This window comes from Dendropsophus ebraccatus, chromosome 15, assembly GCF_027789765.1.
Source record: "Dendropsophus ebraccatus isolate aDenEbr1 chromosome 15, aDenEbr1.pat, whole genome shotgun sequence".
Taxonomy (NCBI): domain Eukaryota; kingdom Metazoa; phylum Chordata; class Amphibia; order Anura; family Hylidae; genus Dendropsophus; species Dendropsophus ebraccatus.
This window is the reverse complement of record NC_091468.1, coordinates 51,237,455-51,264,043: the sequence shown is the minus strand read 5'-3', so window position 1 is coordinate 51,264,043 and position 26,589 is coordinate 51,237,455. Positions and strand designations below refer to the sequence as shown.

The 26,589-nt window shown below is 43.4% G+C and overlaps 1 protein-coding gene across 1 annotated transcript in view; it reads right to left on the bottom strand.

Annotated features, from left to right (window-relative positions):
- Positions 1-26,589, bottom strand: part of ISM1 (isthmin 1) — a 52,188-nt gene that overhangs the window by 24,511 nt on the left and 1,088 nt on the right. The gene's annotated exons all lie outside the window — the stretch shown is intronic.

Genomic DNA, 26,589 nt, shown 5'->3' with positions numbered 1-26,589 from the left:
ATCTATAAGGGGAACTACACTGGGGGGGTTGACACAGAGGGGTCATCTAAGAGGACTACACAGAGGGGACCATATACTGTAGGGCAGGGATAGGGAACCTTGGCTCTCCAGCTATTGCAAAACTACAGCTTTATTTTTGACTGTCCGTACATGATGGGAGTTGTAGTTTTGCAGAAGCTGGAGAGCAGAGATTCCCTACCTCTGATATAGGTGATGCACAGAGGGTGTCATCTACTATAAATGGATTACACAGAGGGGGATCTCTACTATAGTAGATGCACATGGGGCCATCTATATGGAGGACTGAAGGGGCAATCTATAAGCTGTCTACACAGAGCCTAATTTGTCTGTCTGGCAGATTCTGTGGATTCGTGGCTCGGAGTTCTTATAATGGCCCAGGACAGATGGAGAAGAAAATGAAAAGGAAACAACTCTAATGAGAGAAGGCGTCCCCTGTGAGTCACTTAATATAACTGCAGTGTAATTTATATGGTGTATAGAACCTGTGTAGAGCTGGGTGTGTTGATGGCATAGTGGTTGGTCGAGGAGGGGGGGGGCCCCAATCAAAAGTTTGCTGTGGGGCCCAGCCATTTCTAGTTACGCCCCTGCAATAAGCGTAATATTTTATAGGTCCTTCTTACACCATCAAAACACCTCTGTAGACATAGTCTACTTTAAAGGGGTTATCCAAGGATATACACTCACCGGCCACTTTATTAGGTACACCATGCTAGTAACGGGTGGTCTTCTGCTGCTGTAGCCCATCTGCCTCAAAGTTCGACATACTGTGCGTTCAGAGATGCTCTTCTGCCTACCTTGGTTGTAACGGTTGGCTATTTGAGTCACTGTTGCCTTTCTATCAGCTCGAACCAGTCTGCCCATTCTCCTCTGACCTCTGGCATCAACAAGGCATTTCCGCCCACAGAACTGCCGCTCACTGGATGTTTTTTCTTTTTCGGACCATTCTCTGTAAACCCTAGAGATGGTTGTGCGTGAAAATCCCAGTAGATCAGCAGTTTCTGAAATACTCAGACAGGTCCCTCTGGCACCAACAACCATGCCACGTTCAAAGGCACTCAAATCACCTTTCTTCCCCATACTGATGCTCGGTTTGAACTGCAGGAGATTGTCTTGACCATGTCTACATGCCTAAATGCACTGAGTTGCCGCCATGTGATTGGCTGATTAGAAATTAAGTGGTAACGTGCAGTTGGACAGGTGTACCTAATAAAGTGGCCGGTGAGTGTGTGTATATATATATATATATATATATATATATATATATTTTAATGTGCAGGCAGCATGCAGGATAGACAGCATTTTCAGCATTGGGGTCAGCACGGGGCATTGCCAATCAGGGGCTAAGGTGGAACACCAATGCGGCTGCTGATTGGCTGAGCAGGCAATGCCTTATGCCAAACACAGGAAGTACTGTGTATTAGGTCTGGGTGGTGGAGTGAGCAAGGTACATATTGTTTATTTTATGTTTACTACCTGCCTGGGTATTTTATATTGATGACCTATATACAGGCTAGACCCATCAGTGTCTGATCAGCAAGGTGGCGACAACTGGATCCCCTGCCAAACAGCCGCTCATCGCAGCTCGAACATATACATAGTGAACAGTCCAACTCCGTTCATTGAGTAGTGGTGGTGCCAGTTTTTTTTTTTTTTTTTTTTACAGATTATAAAGTATTGTGGAGCTACTGATACTGTGCAGTGTAGAAGGGAAGGCTATATTCAAACAAAGGGTTACAGCATGGCCTCTCTTTTTATTCCTCAAGGGTCCTAATCTTACACCATGTCAATGTTCTATTGTTACAAGATCAAAGACTCCATGCTGGGAGAGACAGTCAATGTGAAAAGGGTGAACAGTGAATTTACTGCTTGACTTCATTCCCTTTAAATAGGACAGTCACACTCATCAAATCCCAAAGAAAGGTCTGTCCGGTGTAACCTCCCGGTAAGATCCTGCATAAAAACTTCTGCTTTCAAAAGAAGCCCCCCCCAAATGAACATGAGCAACGCTCACAGGACAACTGAATAGTGTTTTTAAAAGTTTTTCAATAAATGACCCCTCACTTACCAACATATATCTATATTATCAATATAATAATACTACAAGTTACAAAAACGTATATGTAATGCAATCTTATGTGCTGAATGGAAATGGCCTTGTATTATGATTATACGATGTCGTTTTTAGCTATAGGACATTACAAGTTGGAAGCTCTTGGCTCAGTGGATAGCGCTGTTGCTTTGCAGCACTGGCGTCTTGGGTTCAAATACAAGACTAGAATCGTAGTTTTGCAATGGCTAGAGGTTTCCCATCCCTGCTGTAGAAGCTGCAGGTTTGCCATGTAGTACAATACCAATACTATAGACTTTAGAGCATGAATTTTTTTTTTTTACACATAACATAACAGGTCTACAGCATCAGCATATATCATACTATATACATTTATTTACTATTGGATTATAAAGCAGGCTACACCCCTGACCCAATAGTCTGGTTCCTGGTTGATCTCCCTGTGTCCCTGCTCCCAGCACCTACAGTATTGGTATTACATGGCAGCCATTGAGAAACTGGTTAATTGTGGCATACAAATACAGCTTAAGGCCATGTTCACACACTGTAAGGGTAGTATTACATGGGCCGTTGAAGGCCCGATAACAACTGGAAAGGAGCGCCGATCTGCTGGAACGTCGCTCATATACTGGGCTTATTACACAGCCCGATTATCGTTTACCAAGGGCTGCACGGACATTGTTACCGATGTCCTTGCAGCCCTTGCTTTTACTTTATACATAACCTATCCAGGCTGCAGGGCTTCTCTTGCGGTCTTCTTCTCCCCGGGTCCCGCCGATTCGCCTGATTATTGTTCCGTGTAATAGTACCCTAAGGGCCCTATTCCACAGGCCGAGCAGGGCCCGATCAACTATGTAAACGAGCGCCAATCTGCTAGATCGCCGCTCGTTTACTGGGCCTATTCCGCGGCCCGATGATCGTTGAGCGAGGTCCTTGCAGCATACATTACCTGTCAGGTCTTCTCCTTCACTCTGTCTTCCTCCCCGGGTCCCACGCGCTCTAGCTTCAGAATGGCCTCTCAGCTGACAGGCCACTCAGCCAATTACAGGCCGCAGTGGTCCTGGCCTGTGATTTACTGAGTGCTCCGTCAGCTGACCGGCCATTCTGAAGCTAGAGCGCGTGGGACCCGGGGAGGAAGACAGAGCGGAGGAGAAGCCCTGCAGGTAATGTATGGTGCTGCTTCTTAAATAGTCGGTCGCCTGCTGCGCACCGCTATTCCACCGTAGCGATGTGCAGGTGGCTACCGATGATTTTAGGTCTGGCCCTAAATGAACGATCAGCCGATGACACGATCATCGGCTGATCGTTCACTCTATTCCACCGAGCGATAATCCTCCAAATCGGGCTGAATGGGGCCGATTATCGTTCCTGTGGAATAGGGCCTTAAGAGACCGTCCGTCCCGTGCACGCCCACATCAGAACTCCCCACTGCACACTGCCGGAGCCACTCGCTACATAGTGTGCACTGACAGGGTTTTCTGCGCCCGCTATTAACTATATGTGTATATGCATCGGCCGGGATTCCATAGAAGGCAAGGTAACGTATATTTTCGTACAACGGCCGTACTTTTACGAAAATATGCATTGTTTGAACAACGTCTGCTAGAACAGGAATTGCTTCTACAGTCTAGGTTCACCCACCATCTTTTTGACCATTTGACATCCTTTTTTTTTGGATGTCTGTAATTTTTAGGCCGAATAACATTTGTTATTTTGAAAACACGGACACCACTGCAAAATAATGGACGTTATTTGGCCGCAAAATGACGGACATCCAAAAAGACAGTCAAATGGCCAGTGTAGCTCTCCATTATAGCGGTATTATTAACAGGGGCCCTCACTATAGTGTGGATGGATATGTACTGTCTTCATGAGACAACCTTGTTCTCCCTCTCCATTAATGCCAGTTTCATACATTGTTAAAACGGCTTAGTTTAAGGGGGTACTTTAGTGATTTTTTTTCTTCTTCAAATCAACTGGTGTTGGAAAGTTATACAGATTTGTAAATTACTTCTATTAAAAAATCTCAAGTCTTTTAGTACTTATCAGCTGCTGTATGTCCTGCAGGAAGGGGAGTTTTTATTACAGTCAGATATGGTACTCTCTGCTTGCCGTGACAGGAACTGTCCAGAGCAGGAGAGGTTTTGTGTGGGAATTTGCTACTGCTCTGGACAGTTCCTGTCATGAACAGAGGTGGCCGCAGACAGCACCTTTAAAGAATACACCACTTCCTGCAGAACATCCAGCAGCTGATAAGTACTGGAACACTTGAATTTTAGTTTTTTTTTAATAGAAGTAACATACCTGTATAACTTTTGACACCAGTTGATTTCTTGAAAACATTTTGCCAGCCCTTTAAGTGTCAGTATAATGGCCACAATCTGCTGAAGCGGGGTGTAAATTTTACAAGCAGATTTCACTAATGGATGAACATGGTCTTTACTTGGCAACATAAAATGGATATTTTTATACTTCCCATAATCCCATCAGTTTTTTTCCCCATAGTTTCTAAATTGACTTTCTGGCTAGATTCTGAACACTAAGGTCTTTGCCATCTAGGCCTTATGTTTCCATGCCAACAACCCAGGAGCTTTGCCATATTTTACACGTTTATTCCAGCATCTCTGGCACCGATGATCCTTCGCCTATTCTACGCTTTACGTAATTACAGATTACCGCAAGACCCCTGGGTTGGTGAGTGACCGTAAGAAGCTCACAAAGCTGCCATTCACATGTAGTTAGCGTGCCATGAGGTAAAACTTCTCACGTTTTACTGCTAGTTGTTCAGCCATTACTAAAGGTGGATCACCTTTGTTCTCACTACGATTGTCTCGATGTCTTGGGACGCCAAAAAATGCCATATGTGAAATAAGACAGTGCAAGGATTACTTTTTAGGTAAAGACAAAGAAAATTTTCATGCAAAAGGTATACAACATAAAGGCCCTATAACACAGGCTGATATCGCCCTGTCTAATAGGGCCAGCGATTAGCTGACAAATGAGGAAACGTTGACAAGCTAAAACATCATGAGCAGTCGGCTGCGCATCTCCTCGTGTAACAGAGGATGTGTAGCCGGCAGCAGAATAAAGCCGAGGCCCACACAAATAATCCACTGATCATTCTGCAGCCCTGACTGCACGATTACCGAGCCATGTAATAGGGTCAGTGAATGAGCGCTGAATAACAGGACTGGCTCGGGCCGAGCAATACAGCCTTACATGATGGATGCAGATATACACCCAGGTAACGCTGTCTATTCCATATATATATATATATATATATATATATATATATATATATATATATATATATATATCCCAGCCAACAATAAGGCATTTACCAGTGTTGTTTTAGCCGTGTTCCACTTTTTGAGTGTAGTACAGCAGATTTATTTAAGATTTCATTTAAGTGGTTTAATTTCAGAAACAACTGTGCTAGTCTTTAGGTTTATGGTCTGGTACATTTTTTTTTTTTTTTTTAAGGCGACTTTGGTCCTTGACACTTTTTGCTGCTATAAATAAAAAAATATTTTATTAGATGTTATTATATTAAACATAAATAATCTAAAATATATAAATAAATAATAACTACTACATTTTCAGCAAGGGTTTCAGACGCTCTCTCTCTCTGAGGCTATGTTCACACTACGTAAGTTTCGTAATAATAACGACAGCAAATTGGCAACAACGGCTGTGATTACTACGGACCTTACGTAGTGCTGCCGTCTATGGAATCCCGGCCGGAGTGTATACACATAGTATACACTCCGCCCGGGATCCCTAGTGGCGCTACCAAAAAACTGACACGTCAGTTGTCTGCAGCCGCTATTTAGTGAATACCTGTCAGTGCACACAATGGAGCGTGTGGCTCTGGCCGAACGCTCCATTGTGTGCAGCGCCGAATTGGGATGCAGGCGTGCATGGATGTGCCCGCATCCCAATTCATCAGAAGTGAAGATTATCTGGCCGGTACTTCAGTACTGGCCGGGATGATCTTCTCAGACACCGACTGGCCAGGTCATGGAGCGGCCGATGTCTTACGCCATATAAACATGGTCTAAAACATCCTGTCATGATGCTATAAGAAGACTACTTACTTTTCAAGGTATGACCCCATTTTCAACATATTTATGTGGATAAAAGAAAATCGAATTGCTGAAGGGATCTTTAAAGATGTTTAGCAAAGTTTTGCCACCATAGACACAGGATTGGAGATATGTGATCATATGGAGTCTGACTGCTGGGACCACCTCAATCTATAGAACAGAACTCCAAAACAGAATCCTGAATGGAGGGGCAGCACAAGACTCAACATATGCTCCATCCACTGCCTATGGGACTGCCAAAGAGCTAGCTTTGGCACCTACTTATATAGATGATAAATAAAGCAGTGGCTGAGATTGCAGGGGATCCCAGTGGTAGAAGCTTATCCTACAGATGGAGGATTGTTCATGTGGCCATTTTAATGTATTGCTATCAGCCTCACATCTCCCAGCTAGAGATATATTTTGCAGCACTACAAAAGATACAATCAATGGAGAATCGGGCATTTCCCCAGTCCTCGGCCCATTGCTGTCACTTTTACATGGGGCAATTATCTGCTGAATGAGCATTTCTAACAATGCTCCTGGCCAATAATCGGCCCATGTAAAAGCGCCTTTAAAGTGACTCTGTAACCACAATTTGCCCACCCCAAACCGCTTGTACCTTTAGATAGCTGCTTTTAATCCAAGATCTGTCCTGGGGTCCGTTCGGCAGGTGATGCAGTTATTGTCCTAAAAAACAACTTTCAGCCCTGTGCCAAACTGGCATGGCCTAGAGTATCTGTACCCTAACTTTGCACCACCCCTCTGTCCCTCCTCCCCACCCTCCTCATTATTAGAAATGCCACTGGCAGGATTTTTCCTATTCCTCTGCAGTGAACACTGCAGAGGTGCCTTAAAGGGGTTGTCCGGCGATAAAAAAATATTCACAGAATAACACACATTACAAAGTTATACAACTTTGTAATGTATGTTATGTCTGTGAATGGCCCCCTTCCCCGTGTTTCCCCCCACCCACGCTAGACCCGGAAGTGTGGTGCATTATACTCACCGCATCTCGTGCACAGTTATGCTCAGCCAATCGCGGCTGAGCTTCGGATGACGCTGCAGAGGGCGGCCGGCACTTGGGAAGATCGGCCGGCCTCCCGAAGAAGACGTCACTGCTGAGGATCGGAGACCGTGGTCGGCACGTGACAGGTAATGTATAGCGCACCACACTTCCGGGTACACGGGTGGGGGTGGTGGGACACGGGGAAGGGGGCCATTCACAGACATAACATACATTACAAAGTTGTATAACTTTGTAATGTGTGTTATTCTGTGAATAATTTTTTATCGCCGGACAACCCCTTTAACGATCCAGCCCATGTGCAATGCTCACACAGCTGATAAATAGGAGACAATCTGCCGGGGACATTCCTAATGATGAAAAAGGTTGGGGAGGGTGGACAGAGAGGGTGTGCCAGCCTAATGCACAGACACTCTAGGCCACTGCCATTTGGCACAGGGCTGCAAGTTTAAAAGTTGTTTTTTAGGACAATAACTGCATCACCTGCCAAACGGACCCCAGGACAGATCTTGGATTTAAAGCAGCTATAAGAAGGTACAAGTGGCTTGGGGGAGACAGATTGTGGGTACAGAGTCGCTTTAACACCCTAATGTGTTGCATAAAAGACTCAAGATGTATAAAACAAATAATCAAAAAGGCACCCCCCACCCCCACCCCTTTTACATTGCTGCATATACTATCTAGTTTTAAATTTGTACCAGGCCCTGCTATAAGAAACACTCCTACAGATGAAGGTGGGGCCGCTGGAGAACGGAATATGGCAAACATTAAATGTGCAAACGTTTAAAATCTGCAGTTTAGAAGAAAAAAAAAGTTAGTATTTGTTATACTTGCTGGAAAGCCCAGTTTTACCACAAATAAAAATTAATCAAGCTTAAATAAAACTCATTTGAGCATTTTATAATCTTCCATATTTTTTATGGTGTGCCAGCACCTGCTTTAGGATGCATTGGCATGGAGCTAGAAAATATGTTAATTGCAATAATTTAAACCACCTGGATAAGCCAAGAAACCCCAAAAGCCGATTCTGGAGGACGGTGCACTGGGAGTTTTTTTTACATGGGGTAAGTGGAAAAAATTTTACAATCCTAAACATCAACATGAGAACTTCTAACACCTATAATGTCGGCGTTTAAGACGTTTCAATCAATTACATGCCCCACAGATTAGTTTATATAAAAACGACCACTAACCACCTGAGATTTTTCTTTAGTTTTTAAGAACTACAGTGGTTAAACACATAGAGAAAGATTTATCAAACTGGTGTAAAGTAGAATTGGCTCCTAGCAACCAATCAGATTCCACCTTTCATTTTGCAAAGAGTCTGTGAGGAAAGTAAAGTGGAATCTGATTGGTTGCTAGGGGCAACTAAGCCAGTTCTACTTTACACCAGTTTGATAAATCTCCCCCATAGTCTATTGATAACCTAGCTCATTCATGATGATAGTCCTACTTTTGTCGGCCATAATAGATTTATCACTATCCCAAATTTGTGAATAGTGGGGAAACAACTGACACCACAACAAAAAGTTGACTTTTTATGGGGGACATGACAGTGAAGGCCAAAGGTAATAGAAAAACTAAAAAAAAAAGAAGTGTATATTAAAGTACATAACACCTAAAAGGGTATATGTTGCTAAAGAGGTAAGAAGCATTCAGCATTGCTTACCTGCCTGTCCCTGTTCTAAAATCACCAAATTTAATTTGTTTGTAATCTCTCACGAAGCGATTTTTTGACAATCAACGATTAATGATAAACGAACTCAAACGACCACTATGGCGAACGACCTGAAGTCGTTGACCCAATTACACGGAACGATGATAGTTACTTATGATAGTTATTGCGTTCATCCTGTCGTCGCCACTGTGTTCGCCGCTAATGCGACGATTTTTTGTTGCTCGTTTAATTGTTGTCTGCTTTTACAGTAAACGATTATCGTTCAAATCCGAACTATTAAACGTTTTTTCGAACGATAATCGTTCCGTGTAATACCACCCTTACTTCCTGGTTGAGCAGTTGCTCAGTACTAGAACCCAGAATGCATTGTTTCCTCCCTAATCCCTCTACTACAGCCCACCCCATCCTGCCTACTCCACTCCCATAGCACAGCTGTCAGTTCAATACAAAGAGCTGGTGCACAACATTTCAGTACACAGCTGGCTGTTCCCCCGCAGTCAGTACATCAGCAGCACCTGCTGCATGCATTCCCTGGCAGCCTCATTCATCACAAGGCAGCATGCTGTAAACACACCTTTCTTCCCTAAATTTCCCAATGAAGATATATATGAAGATGATATAATCTGGAGGGGCTGATCAGAGATGGTGACATGAGTTCAGGATGGAGGTATGCCCCATGCAGAGCTATCAGCAGGTTAGATTTTTCAAACCTGATGACAGTTTCCCTTTCAAGGGCTTTGGCAAGGGAGCAGAAGATGGCTGAAATCCTCTGTTCCCCTGAACTTACCAATCTCGGAACTAAGCCTTGTGAGACGTGAAGGGAGCGGGCTTATATATCCCGATCATCGTGTGCCGACAATATCTCCCCAATACATTTTATAAAGTAAGACATAATGATTAATCTCATTGCTTTTTAGGATACATTCTGACAATGTGGACAGCGCATGCAGATGAAATCATGGTAACAAATGGCCACACAATTTACCTTGTAAAACTGATGTACTAATGGCAAACTTATTGGCCGTTATATTGGCATCCTTAGAATATGTTCCCACTACGGAATTGGTGAGGAATTTCAAGTGGAGTTTACGCTTTTTCGATGCAATCTGCAGATCGCGCATGAGAAATCCCATTGAATCAACGGAACAGGTAGAATTTCAAGCAGAGTCCGTGGCACAAACTCCACTTGATATTCTTCGCTGATTTTGTAGTGTGAACATACCCTTAGGAGTCTTCTTCATATTTCTTGCTTAAAACTGCAGCGCCTATGCAACACAAAAGTGTTAGAGAGGTGAGGTACAAGCTAAGGACACGTCTAAGCAGGATATAACAAGTGGTGACTACTTGAGTGAAAACCAAATTGTTCCAAGAAGGTTTTGGTGCAACATAAGGCAGGGCATTCCCGGGAGACCATAAAGCAGCCAATAACCCTAAGTGATTGCTATGACTAATGCTGGGTTTACACGTAGCCATAAATCGTCCGAACGTACAATTAACAATTTCGAAGTAATGTTTTTTTTTTATAACGATCAGCGTTTAGACGGAACGATATATGGTACGGAAAAATCGTTTTGCGATAGCTTAAGCCTATCTCGCACATAGGTTAAATTGGTGAACGACTGTTTACACGGAACGATCTGCGAATTTTTTACGAACGACAATTTAAGAACATGATGTAAGATCAAAATGAACGATTTCTCGCTCGTCGCTTGATCGTTCGCTGCGTTTACATGTACGATTATCGTTCGAATTCGATCGTTATCGTGCAAATTCGAACGATAATCGTTCCGTGTAAACACAGCCTAAGGATTTTCCCTTTTGTCAATATCCAGCTAGCACTGAGGCTGAAGAACCATGTAGGTACATAGAATAGTTCCATAAGTCAGTGATCTAGTTCTGCTGCACACCCTGTGATAATGGAGAGCTCGCTGGGCTCGCTTTTATAATTAGCACCAGGAAGTCTGGAAAAGCCATATTTATAGACACAAAGCATTTACAGTACCAGTAACGCCACCTGACACTTGTTAAATTGATTGCACCGGAAAAACTGTAGTTTAAAATACCTGTGGTCGAAAAGAGTCTTACACCGAATAGAGCAGAAACACTTTGCAGCTACAAACCAATTTTGAAGGTGTATAGAGGAAAAGCTTAATGTATTTCCAGCTATTTGCTCAACGTTTCTAGTTTTTCCTCTTAGACACATCAGACTATGCCTTACCTTATTTTGTAGAGAAACTCCAAAAGGAGGACTTGACAAAACCTCTGATGCGTGGAGACAATGGGCCTGATTTACTAAGGTGTGCCCGGCAGCAAACGGTCAGGTTTTTGTCCATTTTATTGTCCAATTTTTGTGGGCCGACACATTTACTAAAGGCTTGTGACAAATTTTTCCAAAAACCCGACATTTTTGTCTTAAAACCCGCCAAGTGGACATGTCGTGGATGTGTCCTTTAAAACCGACCACAACCGACAGATTTAGGCTAAGTTCACACAACGTATTTTTTTAATTAATTACGGCCATTGTTGCAAATTGCTGTGATTAAAGGGGCAGTGCGGTGTTTCAAAATTATTCACTAAATAACACACATTACAAAGATATACAACTTTTTAATGTATGTTATGTTAGTGAATGGCTCCCTTCCCCGTGTTCCCCCCCAACCACGCTAGACCAGGAAGTGTGATGCACTATACTCACCTAATTCGTGTCGACCACCGTCCGCCATCTTGGGACAATGACGTCGTCTTCAGGAGGCCGGCCGAACCGTTCCATCCATCCCTCATGCCGCCCCCCTTCTGCCGCGGGGAAGGGGGCCATTCACTAACATAACATACATTACAAAGTTATATAACTTTGCAATGTGTGTTATTTAGTGAATAATTTTGAAACGCCGCACTATCCCTTTAATTCAAAAGATACTTTGCATTGAAAATGCTCCGGACAGGTTTGCAAGCGGGCGCATGGAAAACTGACATGTCAGTTTTGTGCGGCCACCATATTTTGAATAGCAGCCGCACAAAACTGTCAGTTCACACAATGGCTCCGGCCGCACTTTCCATTGTGTGCTATGGTGAATTGGGATGCAGGCACACACGGATGCGCCCGCATCCCAAATCAACATAAATGAAGTACATCCGTCTGGTACTGCAGTTCTCTACTCTTATAGTGTGGCGGGATGGTTGGGTTTTAGTTTTGTCCTGTGAAAAACTTGCCGGATTTACATAGGGTATTGGCCACAATAATGAATTTGGCGCAAAAAACCCCCCAAACACAAACAGCAAAATGGCTTAAAATTAACGCATTGTTAGTAAATGAGGCCCAATGCCTCTATGGGAGACTATCTCCATACATACACAAGTGGTATAGAATCCAAAAGAAAAGAAAGTGGAGGCCTCATGCACCTCTATAGTAATTATACTATGGCTCTGTTAAAAAAAAAAGTACTGGGATATGACCATATATTAAGCCCCAAGAGTTTCTTCTATTATTTATAGGTCACAGAAGTTAGATTATAGGGGTAATAAACAGAAAATACACAAGTGGGCACGTATTTTGACATTTACTTCAATAGTGGATACCAGTATGCAATTTAAGAGTTTCTACATGTAGATACATTGGGGCTGGTTTATTAAATTGTGATTTTTACATTTTTCTATGTTAGTGGGCAAAAATAAAAATTTATACTAACTTTCTCTGGTCCTGTTCCGGCAACTCCAAGTGCCCATTCATTACCACTTCCTACTCGCAACCCGTTACTACCAAAACAAGTCTTCTCAGCAGGACCTGCCCACACAGCCAATCACTGGCTGCAGCAGGGTCCCACCCCCAGTCAGTGATTGGCTGAGTGAGCAGATCATCCATAGACTAGACTCAGAAGAAGCAACTAATGAGGAAAAGAGGTCAATTAAACAAGAGCTGCAGGGGACCTGGGTAGGGGAGTTTTTTTTTTTTTTCCGTTTTCTTTTTTACTGCTTCCCCAGCAACATATGAAAAACTTTAAGATAGTGGAATACCTCTTTAAGACTTTATTCAAGTCCTTCAGACAACGCTTGCTCTAAAATAATTCCAAAAACATTTCCAAATCTACATGAAACTCGATGTTAGTGAATCGTTCAACATTCTGATAATTTTTTCCTAGAGGAGCAGTGGTTTCAGATCTTTACGGTATGTTAATGTGTTTCAGGCACTTTTTTTCTGGAATTTTTACAAATGGCACAACCTGTGTGAACACACCTCCTTGTGCTATTGAAAAAAGTGAGGGAAAATAAAAAAAAAAAAACCCTAAAGGGGAGCTGCATGAGGTGCTCATAGGAGAGGCCATAGAAGATAGCGGTGGTCTGCTGCCACCACTCCTATTATACGGAGCGACAGCCAGAGCAGACCATAGTTATCGAAAAGACAAGGATCAGCCGACATCATGTTGATCGTTGCCTTTTAACAGGAGATAATCAGCCAAATACGACCGATCATCGATTGGTGGGTCACATGCTGGTCACGCGGCTGTAGTTATAACAAAGAAGCCGACGGGGCGATACGTAGAACGGTGGGGGTCTGGAGGTCATACCCCCACAATCTCAAGTTCATTTTGCCTCCTCAACCTCTCTAAGGGTATATTCACACGGGCGGGCTCGCAGCGAGATTCTCGCTGCGAGCCCGGCAGGTCCTGTCAGTTCCCATAAACTACATACTTGCTGCAGACCGCAGCGAGTATGTAATTGTACCGCGCTTAACCCCTTCTACTCCCGCCGGCTCCCCCGCTGTAAGCAGCATACATTACCTGTCCTTGCTGCACGGGTCCGGCGTCCTGCTCTCCCGCCCGGCCAATCAGTGGCTGCGGCTGGGCAACACACTAATTGGCCGGACGGGAGAGCAGGACGCCGGACCCGTGCAGCAAGGACAGGTAATGTATGCTGCTTACAGCGGGGGAGCCGGCGGGAGTAGAAGGGGTTAAGCGCGGTACAATTACATACTCGCTGCGGTCCGCAGCAAGTATGTAGTTTATGGGAACTGACAGGACCTGCCGGGCTCGCAGCGAGAATCTCGCTGCGAGCCCGCCCGTGTGAATATACCCTAAAGCCCTTCAAAACAATGTTTGTGAACCCAGCTCTATGGTCATCTTCCAACCTGTCTAGTATTGGCTAGCACAGGTCCTAGCACTTTTTTTTTTTTTTTGCAAAAAAATATTTGCACCACTACCAATCAGTGATTGCTGACGTAACAGAAAAAGAAAAAAAAAATGCAAAAATTTCTAGAATGAATTTTAATAAAACATTAGCATTATAAATTAGTTTTTTAAAATATAAATTTAGTTTACTGCTTGTAAAAGAAGACAATTATTACTCTCTCCCCCCCCCCCAACAATATTTTTATCTTGTAAAGACTTGCCGAGCGCCTTATCACTGCCATTCCAGCTTGTTATGACATAAGAGGGAAGAAAAGAATGGAGGCTGTTGACGAAACCCTTTAAATATTTTTTGCGCATAAATAAAATTCATGAGAGACGAGACATAGCAATCATTCCTGGAACATGCACGTTAAATAGTGATGAAACACAACAGCGCGGCATAATGAAATATCAACAGACCTGCTATATTCATTATAGGGTGCGGAAAGAAGGCCTGGCATTGTGATCTCAAATATCACACACCACGGCACATGCTACCTCAGAAGAAATCCACTTCAATACCGCACAGATGTTCACTTAAATTGTCAGGGGGGAAATCAATGATCTTTTCAACAGAAGGATTTTGTTCGGGGATGGTCAGTGGTTTTCTTTTTAGAAGTGCCATCATTTCTTTATCACTTCTCCAGCTGTGACTGCTCTTCTCCAATTTATCAGAAGCAAAGTCAAGTTCAAAGCTACTGGCAAAATCGCTTAAGGAAAATCCTCATGTATATCCCCCAGACAATGTCTGCTCTTAAATAACGTCCAACACATTACCAAAGCTACATGAAACTCAATGTTAGCGGCTACTTGTTCAACGTTCTGATCACGTTTTTAGAACAGCGGTGGTTTTACATGTTAATACGTCATTTTTTAGGCACTTTTTTTTTTTGTTAAAAATGACGGAATAATATTTTTGTTTTGGAATTTATTTATTTTTTACAAACACCATGGTGGAGATTTATCAAACTGGTGTAAAGTAGAACCAGTCCAGTTGTCCCTAGCGACCAATCAGATTCCACCTTTCATTTTCCAATGAATCTGGTGTGCAGTGACTGTGTGTGATGAGAGTCACCTCCTACAGTCTAAATCGTTAGAGTGCTCACACTAGTCACCCTTTTTACCAAACAACCCCCCTACCTGCTGCTGAAGTGTTCCACTTTCAGGGGAAGAGTTCTGTGTTGCCCCATTTATGTTTATGCCATACCCATTGCCTGTTTCTTCTTACCCCATTGTCAAGCCCAGTATTGATTTTTACTAAGCATTACATTGGTTCCTGGTTCTATGTTACTTCCATACTCTCTGTGAGTATATCACTTATAGTGTATTGAGTGTGTACCAAGCTAGGTGGGGATTTCCTAAGTCAGCCCCTGGCAGAAGAGTGACGACCTCCTGCATACCACACAAGCTCTTGTTAAGATTCAGGAGTGAGAAGGTGAAACAAACCAAAACCCTCTCCTTACACTGGAAGCTCCATTAGGGAGTGTTACACTGGGAAAGAATACCTCTGTACATAGAGGAATTTGATGGAACACGGCATTATTTTTCGCTGGAGTCATATGGACTCTGATAGGAGTCTTATAGAAGAAGTCCTAGGAACCTCCATGGCATCAAGCCCCTTCAGATGAAAAGAACATTGCAGAAACGTAGTGAGCAAAAGACTTATATAGGATGTGGCGGTCAATTGCCAAACGTTCTGGTAATACTGGCAACATTGTGCAGCCATTGGCTATTGCATGCAGGTATGGTTTTATCTATACGCAGCAGCTGCAACATTAGAGCATACTCTAAGGCCGTGTTTTCTAATTCTCGGTTTCCGAAACCATGTCCCATGCTGTCACCCATAACTACGAGATGTTGCCAAAAATGGCAACTTAGAGTGGTTATTAGCAAAGAAATAGGGGTATGGTTTCGACTGCATATGTTATAAAGCCTGAGACGTGCTGTAAACAAGCGCTTATTTACAGAGCCTATTGCATGGGTTGATGGATCACTTGTGTGGCCCTTTTCTGCCATCAGTCTTTGGCAATACATTCCCTATTTTATGGGGAGATGTGATGACAGAGAATTTTTTGACAAGGATTGGATTGCTAGTCATCTAATAGCCAGCCCAAATACAGAGGGTGATAATGGCCCCCATATACCTTACATTTTGTTGCCTGCTCGTGGTGGGATTGGCCTTTGGTATGAAGTCTCTGCTGCCCCCCCCCCCCCGACCATCCACCAACAGATGACAGTTGAGATAAGATTCGGGCATGATGGAAAGTAACCGCCCAAGCCCTTTGTTCTGGAAGAGATAAGCTGCAGCCAGAGCTCTGTGGCTTAAAGGGGTTATCCAGCGCAAGAAAAACATGGCCACTTTTCCCCCTACTGTTGTCTCCAGTTCAGGTGCAGTTTGAGTTTCAAAACCCCACCCAAACTGGAGACAACAGTAGGGGGAAAGTGGCCATGTTTTTGTAGCGCTGGATAACCCCTTTAAATCTTGCCCTCCTCAATGAAAACACAGGATCAGCTGTGCTGAACTACTTTGTATAAGGAGGACAGGGGCCGGGCAGGAAAAAACTGACAGCTGGACTGTTCTGCTGTCAGTTATTTAAGGTGTATGGGGACCTTAAGATCATTGGGACTATAATTTATCTTATAAAAATGTGTTTTTAGTAGTACCTGCTTTGGACTTTGTCCCATATCTACTGTCGGCCAGCGCCTGTCAAGGTTTCATCAACATCCACCGCTGCCAACTGTGGGAACTTGACACCCCACCACTCTTTATCTTATAAAAAGGGACTACTAAACAAAGAGCCATATAATAGTCCTGTGTTCTCTATGTATATTTTACAGGTGCATGCTCTTCCAGAAGGAAGCTATAACCCAAATGAATCAAATTGCTATTATTGGTAATAATTAAAGGGAAGTTAAAGATTAAGGCAACCTGTTGATATGTCCATATAGTGCACAGGATGAAGGAAAGTTTCTTACTTCATCCTTGGCGCCGTTTCCGTGCATTTTGTGGTTATATCCCTAGGCTAATAAGGTGGTGTAGTGCACTGGGGGTCAAGGCTACCACCCCCAGTGTACAGATCCACCCCGGCCTCCCTATCAGTGAGTGGGCTGGATTGATACACTGGGGTCAGTAATCCTGCCCCCAGTGCACCAAACTACCCAATTAGCCTAGGGATTTAACTACCAACTGCACGGAAACAGCATTGAGGGTGAAGGTAACTTACCTTCAGCCTCAGCACCCTGTGCACAACAATACTTACATGTCGTTGATCATCATGGGGAACGCCTGTTCAATTTAGAGGGATTTATTACAGAGATTATGTGACCGATCTCTAGGCCAGGCTGGGACTATGAGGGACACACAATTCCAAGAAAGAGGAGGCAGGATTTCATTCCTGTCACATTCCAAGCTGTGCATGCTTGGTCACTACATAGCTGAAGTCTATAAAGATACAGAATAGAAATAGACAATGGTTTATGATCTCCGGCAGATCTCAGTAAGGAGTGACATGGTTACTTATGGGAAATTCTCTTTATGCTCCACCACTAAACTTTCCATGGAGCAATGAGACGTGGCAAAGCCAATGATTAATTGTGGAGGAAAATCTTAAGCCATGTTCACATAATGCTGAAGAAACACAAAAATATGTGGGAAGAATCCACCCAGAAGTGCGGTAACACGCAGCAAAAGGGACTGTATAGCATTACAAATCCCAAGTTAAAGCAGCACGTTCTGATACTGTGGGACTGCTTCCAGTGCAGAATTCAACTAGGAGTACGGTAATATGACAACTGGGCGTTACCATTCCTAAGTCAAACTGGCCACTTCCCCATCTGGTAATACCCAGTTGTCAATTAATTCATAAACATAATAATTAATATTACTGAGGAACAACGCAACATAGTGGTCTAAGAAAAGATGGTAATTTCATGAGGAATACAGCGATTTATGAGGTCAGACATGTGAGGAGAGGCGACAGGGTCAGTTCATTTGCCAACCTATAAAGATCATATGGAATGAGGTAAATGAGTCAACTCCAAAGAACGGAGAGAACCAATAGCCAGATTTTTTTCCCCACACTTTCAATGTCACATAAATCTATTATATGTCAGGTTGGGACCCAAGAATACAGGAAAAGTGAAGCCCTAACGCTGGCACCTGCCCGATGTCTCTTTCTTTTGGAGTGATCGGCTCCTTAGCAGGCCACACCCAACCTGAAGACTGATCGCTGTTTAGTGGAACACAAGATAAAGACAAGACAAAACACAATACTCGTAAGGTCAACTAGACGGGTTGGTAATTATCGGTCGCCGCAGCACAGAATCGGAAGTCAGGGGGAATAGTCAGAAAGTCAAGCCAAAATCAGGAAACCAGGAAATACACGATCAAGATACAAACGCTAGCTTAGGGTACTATTCCATGGGCCGAGGGGGGCCCGATCAATAATGTAAACGAGCGTCGATCTGCTAGATCGGCACTCGTTTACTGGGCCTATTACACGGCCCGATAATTGTTTAGCGAGGGCTGCAGGTACATCGTTACCAATGTCCTTGCAGCACTTGTTTAAACAGCATACTTTACCTAAGCATGTTGCAGGGCTTCTCCTGTGCTCCTTCTGCCTCCTGGTGCCGCACGCAGAAGCAGCTTTAGTGCAGCCTGTCTGAGCTGACAGACCCTTCAGCCAATCACGGGTGGCGGCGGTCCTGGCCAGTGATTGGCTGAGCGGTCTTTCAGCTAAGACAGGCCTCACCGAAGCTGCTGCTGTGCGCGCAACCAGGAGGAAAAAGGAGCGCAGGGGAAGACCTGCAACATGCTTAGGTAAAGCATGGTGCTTGTGAAATCGACGGTCGCCCGCCGCGCATCGCTATTCCACGCAGCGATGCGCGGTCGGTGCTCGATGATTTTAGGTTTGAACCTAAATAAACGATCAGCCGATGACACGATCGGCTGATCATTGTCTCTATTCCAGGGAGCGATAATTGGCCCTTGGGACCCTTAGTCACACTCAAAATAGGCTCTATCGCAGGCAATGAGACATGATAGTGGTAGTAGTTTTATGGAGGCTGTGATTGGAGCAGAGACTTCCGCCCCCAACAATACACAGAGCTGACTGGTGGTGCTGGTCGCCAGTCAGCATAACATTATTTAAGACACCTGTGTGGATCGCCAAGGGACGTCAAGAACAAAGAACACCTTCGCCGACGCTGGCTGGTTGTCAGGGACACAGTTGGCGCGATCCCCACAACTGGCCGGACCGGTTGCCAGTCACCTGCAGGAGGCCGACCGCATGCTCCCACAGAAGATGTTTTTAGCACCCATAAAATTAAAGATGATAAAGAGAGACACCTCTACTCCGACCCTGGTCACGAAGACTGTGGCCTCTTTCTAGACATCGTACCAGAGCAGAAATAGTTTATAATGAGACAATAAAAACTGAAAGGACACAATAGTTCTGTATATTCTGAGCACTAACCACATCCGAATATATATACACAAGATCTTTTAAGCCCATACGAGATTATATTGATGTGTACACGATAAATATGGGCCTGCTAATATTTGTTATTCTTACAATTTATAGTTATACAGCTGCCTAAACCAGAATAGTTTACTTGAAAGGATCCGAGGAGATAGAATTACATTACTGAGGCTTCAAATCCTGTTACATCCAAGAGGATAATTTAAACCCTTCAATATTGGAGTAGATGTTTTCAGGAATGTTAGGGTGTATTGGGGTATATTTAGCTTTCAAGTTTCAGGTAGGGGAGCAATTGGCTTTTCTAATGGTTATCTTGTGGACTCTAAAGGAAATTAAAGGGGTTATCCAGCGAAAATCTTTTTCTTTCAAATCAACTGGTTTCAGAAAAATATATAGATTTGTAATTTACTTCTATTTAAAAATCTTAAGTCTTCCAGTACGTATCAGCTGTTGTATGTCCTGCAGGAAATGGTGTTTTCTGTTCAGTCTCTGCTGACATCTCTGTCTGAGACAGGAACTGTCCAGAGCAGAAGTTTTCTATGGTGATTTGCTATTACTCTGGGCAGCTCCGGTCTCGGATAGCGATGTCAGCAGAGAGACTGAAAAGAAAACACCACTTCTTGCAGGACATATAGCAGCTGATAAGTGCTGGGAGACTGGAGATTTTTAAATAGAGGCAAATTACAAATCTATATAAAGTTCTGATTTTAAACTTATGAACCAACACACCATGTGCTGATGCTTTATAACATCTCACGTGGTAATGCAGGTGACTGTGTCACTTATATACAGATGTTGAAGGGTACACATAGGGGGAGATTTATCCAACATGGTGTAAAGTGAAACTGGCTCAGTTGCCCCTAGCAACCAATCAGAATCCACCTTTCATTCCTCACAGACTCTTTGGAAAATGAAAGGAGGAATCTGGTTGCTAGGGACAACTGAGACAGTTTTACTTTACACTATGGGGGAGATTTATCAAACATGGTGTAAAGTGAAACTGGCTCAGTTGCCCCTAGCAACCAATCAGATTCCACTTTTCATTTTCCAAAGAGTCTGTGAGGAATGAAAGGTGGAATCTGATTGGTTGCTAGGGGCAACTGAGCCACCATGTTTGATAAATCTCCCGCGATGTGTATGCCTGTGCCTGCAAAATGATAGCTCTTTGGATAATCATTGATTGAACCACCAACCTACGTTTACCTAATGTGTATGGACACCTTTAAGGACCAGTTTTGTAGTTTCTTAGTTTTCAGTGCTACATAGACTGGCTTAAAGCCCTATTACACCAAGCGATTAACGGCCATATTTGGCCGATTATCGTCCACTACAGCCGATAATCTCTTGGTGTAATAGCTAGTGTTAAAAAGCAACAATCCACCGACATGCACGTTGTCAGCCGATCCTTGTCCTTCAACATGTTGAAAAAAACTTCAACGATAACGGCAGTCTGAGCAATAGGAGCCGCCGCTATCTCCTGCGGGCTCCGAGCTCCTCTCCCAGCTCCCCATGTCATGTAGCCCCCGCCACACACACTCTTACCTGCCCACTGTCCAGAGCAGGAGAGGTTTTCTATGGGGATTTGCTACTGCTCTGGACAGTTCCTGTCTCGGACGGGGGAGGCAGCAGAGAGCACTGTGTCAGACTGAAAACACCGCTCCCTGCAGGGCATACAGCAGCTGATAAGTAATGGTAGACTGGAGATTTTTAAACAGAAGTAAATTACAAATGTATATAACTTTCTGAACCCAGTTGAAAGAAGATTATCACCGGAGTACCCCTTTAAGTTGTTTACCCTTAGGTCAGGAGCCCTCAACTTGCGGCTCTACCCATTATTAGAGAGCCACCAGCTGATGCCACAATCTTTATCTTATATGTAGTACATTGAGGTTTCTTTTTCCCCTCAGAGGGTCCTTATAATCTTCTGACATGCTGAAAGAAGTTATCACGGAGTCATATAAGCATAAATCCCAAGGAATCTCTATAAACATAGACGCTCAGTCCCTTCTGTTGGCTTTAATAGGACATTTCTGTACATACGAATAAATGGTGCTGGCATGAAAGCAATAGGACTGTAATTCCCATTCGCAGCTGACTTAAAACTTCCCCGTGAAGATTCAGCTCCTGCCACCATTGATAAAAACCGACACATATATCATTGGCCACAGCGGATACTCACATACACTTTAGTTATGATTATTATACATTTGCACAGCCCCAATATTCTTGCACATCATAGACCAGAAACACAAAAGCGCTGGTACATGCCCTCAGCCAATGCATCACTATAGAGTTGATATAGGGAATATATAACCTTTTAGGGTACGTTCACACTGATCCACAGCAGATTTCATTTAAATAACTGAACACACCATCAAATCTGCACCATCAAATCTGCTGCGGATCTGCTGCGGATCCTGTAGGTGTGAACGCACCATTAAAGGGATTGTCCAGTGAAAATCTTTTTCTTTTAAATTAACTGGTGTCAGAAGGTGAAATAGATTTGTAATTTACTTCTATTAAAAAAAAAGCGTAATTCTCCCCATACTTATCAGCTGCTGTATATCCTGCAGGAAATGTTTTATTTTCAGTCTGACACAGTGCTCTCTGCTGACATCTCTGGTGGAGACAGGAACTGTCCAGAGTAGGAAAGGTTTTCTATGGGGATTGGGTGCGTTCAGACTACGGAATTCGCGCAGATAAATTCCGCCGGATTCCGTTGCCTGTATGCGCTCATGGCCGCGCGCCTCTCCACCCGTGCCATAGACACCATTCTATGCACGGGCGGATTCCGCATTCTGCCGAAAGAATTGACACGTCAATTCTTTTGTCGGATAACGTAATCGGACGGCCCATAGAATGGTGTCTATGGAGGCGTGCGGCCGTGAGCAGGTACGAGCTACGGAATCCAGGGGAATTTATCCGCGCGGATTCCGTTGTCTGAACGCACCCATTCATAGTAAACCGAGACAGAGTTCCTGTCTCGGCCAGAGATGTCAACAGAGAGCACTGTGTCTGAATGAGCATAAAACAACATTTCCTGCAGGACATACAGCAGCTGATAAGTATGGGAAGACTGGAGATTTTTTAATAGAAGCAAATTACAAATTTACATAACTTTCTGATATCAGTTGATTTGAAAAAGAAAAAGATTTTCGCTGGACAACCCTTTTAAGCCAGGCATGGGGAACCTTCGACCCTCTAGCCGTTGCAAAACTACAACTCCCATCATGCCTGGACAGCCGTTGGCTGTCCAGGCCTGATGGGAATTGTAGTTTTGCAACAGCTGGAGGGCGGAAGGTTCCCCATCCCTGTTCTAAGCCCATGTAAGTATTGCACAATGTATGAGATGAGCGCACAGTAGTAGCAGCACCTCGCTGTGCGCCTTTCAACTTCCTCGTTACAATTGCTTCAATATGTGTTCATCCGTAATGGGAAGGTGGGGGTCGGATATACACATACTCAATGCATTACAGTCCGGCTCTAGTTTTAAAGCCAGAAACTACTTTTGGTAAAGTGAAAATAGTCAGATTTTTTTTGTTCCTGCAGAGACTGACACCACCCCAATGTTCATCGGACGTAACTACATCTAAATAATTGGTGGAAATTCATCCAATCCTCATCAGATTGGGTTAGTATTTTAATATTTCAACCACTGTCGACGCCTTATTTGTTCCGTGTTACCAACATCTTTTATGCGTCCCCCGCACCCGGTGTTAAAATTCTCAATTTACTACCTATCTACAGGACTGTTATCCCAGCTACCTTATCAGTAGTGATAGGCTGTGTTCACACAACGTCAAAAACAGAGAAAAGGCGGCCGATTTTGACATTTTTAAAACGTCCGTTATTGCAGCGATTTAACTGACTGCAATGGCATTGCATTGAAGTTAATGGAAAGACGGACGTCCAATGCACACAATGTATTGAATAACGGACGTTATTACCGCGGACGTCAAAATAATGAACATGATCATTATTTTCGGACGTCTTTTATTAGTTCACACAGCTTTTATTTTATTACCGTTCTTTCTCCGTTTTTACTAGTAAACTCAATTAAAGGGGTTATCCAGAAACATGGCCACTTTCCCCGTCTTGTCTCCAGCTTGGGTGGGGTTTTGAAACTTAATTGCAAACCACACCTGAACTGGAGACGACAGTAGGGGGGAAAGTGGCCATGTTTTTGTAGCACTGGATAACCCCTTTAAGCCGCACCCAAAGGACAATTAGGAACTCCAAACTAGAATAATGTACCAACAGCCGCCATTGAACTAAGGGGAGGCCAGACAGCTAAACAAAGTCCGTTATTTTAGACTCAAAATGACGGACGGAGCTGAAAAAACGTTGTGCGAACATAGCCATAAGCAAACCTGTTCATAAATGTTCGTATGTTCCCACGAACATGACGCTAACTGTTCGTCGATCACGGAAAAATTTGTTTGATGATCGGAATGGTTATAACGATCATTTCTGAACAATATTCGAACTTGCAAGCGTGCGCAACTAAGTCATTTAAGCTTTGCGCCTGATAATCATGTACGCATGTGCGTAGACAGAAACGTACGATTCTACTGTATGTTCGTTATTTGTTGGTGAATGTTTGGCGAACACGAACCGATTATGATAATTTTTTTTCCGGTTCCAGATCCGAACCGAACATCAGCATGTTCGCTCATCACTACTTATGAGTTTGATGCCAACTTTGAAGTGTTCAGGTTTGCTATGGTACAGGGAATGAATCCTGAAGTTTACCCTTGGACATTTGGGGGGAGATTTATCAAACATGGTGTAAAGTGAAACTGGCTCAGTTGCCCCTAGCAGATTCCACCTTTCATTCCTCACAGACTCTTTGGAAAATGAAAGGTGGAATCTGATTGGTTGCCAGGGGCAACTGAGCCAGTTTCACGTTACACCATGTTTGATAAATCTCCCCCTTGGTTCTTTCCTCTATAAATTAGAATCTAGCAGATCCATGGAATAGGTTCTGATGGTTCATGCGATGGATTCTCTTAATCTCATGCCAAGTCTAGTATAGTGCTACGGTAGTAATATTTAGACTACACATAGTACAGCCGCTGGTCGCCAATATATAGGTTATACTAAAGAGCAGACTATAGCAGAGGCAGGAAACCTTGGCTCTTCAGCAGTTGCAAAACTACAACTCCCATCATGCCTGGACAGCCAAAGCTTTGGCTTAACATTCATGATGGGAGTTGTAGTTTTGCAACCGCTGGAGAGTCAAGGTTCCCTACCCTTGATCTAGAGGAAAGAAGGGTAGGGTTCGGAAGGGTTTACTTACTAAAAGGGAATATCCAGCATGGATCTTGTATGTATACAGCAGTGATACACCACTTTAGTAGGAATCCTCCTATGCTTTCTGGCATTGATAGCATCTGTTTTAGATGAAGTTATTTAACACTTATCACATATTGGAATATGTACACGGCCATTTTCACCACCTACTTGTCACCGATAATCTGACATTGCGCTGCATGTGGCGGCTGCGCAGTAACCGGAACATGCTCCATAGTATCACCCGAATACTGTCCAATACTAATACCATAATAATCACATACATGTATACAGACACGACTAAACCTCACAAAGGCAGATCCTTACCATCTCACACATACCCACAAACCAGTGTGTTTCCTAACCTGGGACTATAACTGTTGTAGCACTACAACTCCCATCATGATCTGTGCACAGAGAAAAAAGTAAATGCCTTTCTGTTCCGCTAAGTCAGTGTTCACAGTAAAACTACAACTCCCATCATGCCCTGTACGTAAAGCAAGAAAGTAAAAGACCAAGTAAATGCCCTTCTTTTCTTCTAAAGCAGTGTGTGATTTCCAGCCATTGGAAAACTACAACTCCCATCTTGACATCCCAACACTACCAGGGGAGGAAGGAATGGAATCTGTAATGGCTTGAGATGTCTGGGTTAACTTAACGTAGGGGTAGGGAACCTTGGCTCTCTGGCTGCTACAAAACTACAACTCCCATCATGCCTGGACAGCCAAAGCTTTAGCTTTTGCCGTCCAGGCATGATGGGAGTTGTAGTTTTGACACAGCTGGAGAGTCAAGGTTCCCTAACCGTACGTTAATGGGATGGGATACTGTAGATTTCCAAATATTAGTTAAAATCTATAGGCTATATTCACACGTCCGTTGTTCTGTTTGCAATTGCGGACAGAACATAAAACCAATGTTATTCAATGGCCCCGTTCACACGTCTGTAAATGTATATCCGTGCCACCAAAAATCTGGACATGTTGTAATTCTGACCGTTTTTTTGCGGCACGGATCGCTAGGGTAATGAAGTGTGAACTTTTGTAGTGCAGGCCACAGTCCCGCGGTTGCGGACTGCACTACGGGTGTGTGAATAAAGCCTTAGGCTAGGTTCACACTACGTTTTTGCAATCCGTTTTTTTCATCCATTTTTTTGCAAAAAACGGATGCATTTGTGTGCACTGTTTTGATCCGTTTTTCCATTGACTTCCATTGTAAAAAAAAAAAAAAAAAACGGATCCGTTTTTTTTTGTACGGACAAAAAAACTTAGCTTTTGTGTCCATTTAAAAAAAAACGGATCCGTTTTGATCCAAATTTTTTTTACAATGGAAGTCAATGCAAAAACGGATGCACACAAATGCAAAAAACGGGTGAAAAAAAACGGATTGCAAAAACGTAGTGTAAACCTAGCCCTAGGCTGGGTTCACACTACGTTTTAACAATCCTTTTCAGATAAAAAATGGACGCAACTGTGTGCATGTTCCAATGACTTACATTATAGAATGAAGGGATCCAAACGGATCCGATTTTTTAGCGTACACAAAAACGTGGCCAACCTCATTTTTGTGTCGGTTAAAAAAAACGGATCCGTTTTTTTTAATTAATGGAAGTCAGTGGAAGAATGGATGCACACAACTGCAAAAAAACAGATGAAAAAAACGGATTGCAAAAATGTAGTGTGAACCTAGCCTTATGCTGGGTTCACACTACGTTTTTGCAATCCTTTTCTTGTAAAAAAAAGGATGAAAAACTGACGAAAAAAAGGGACGCAACTGTGT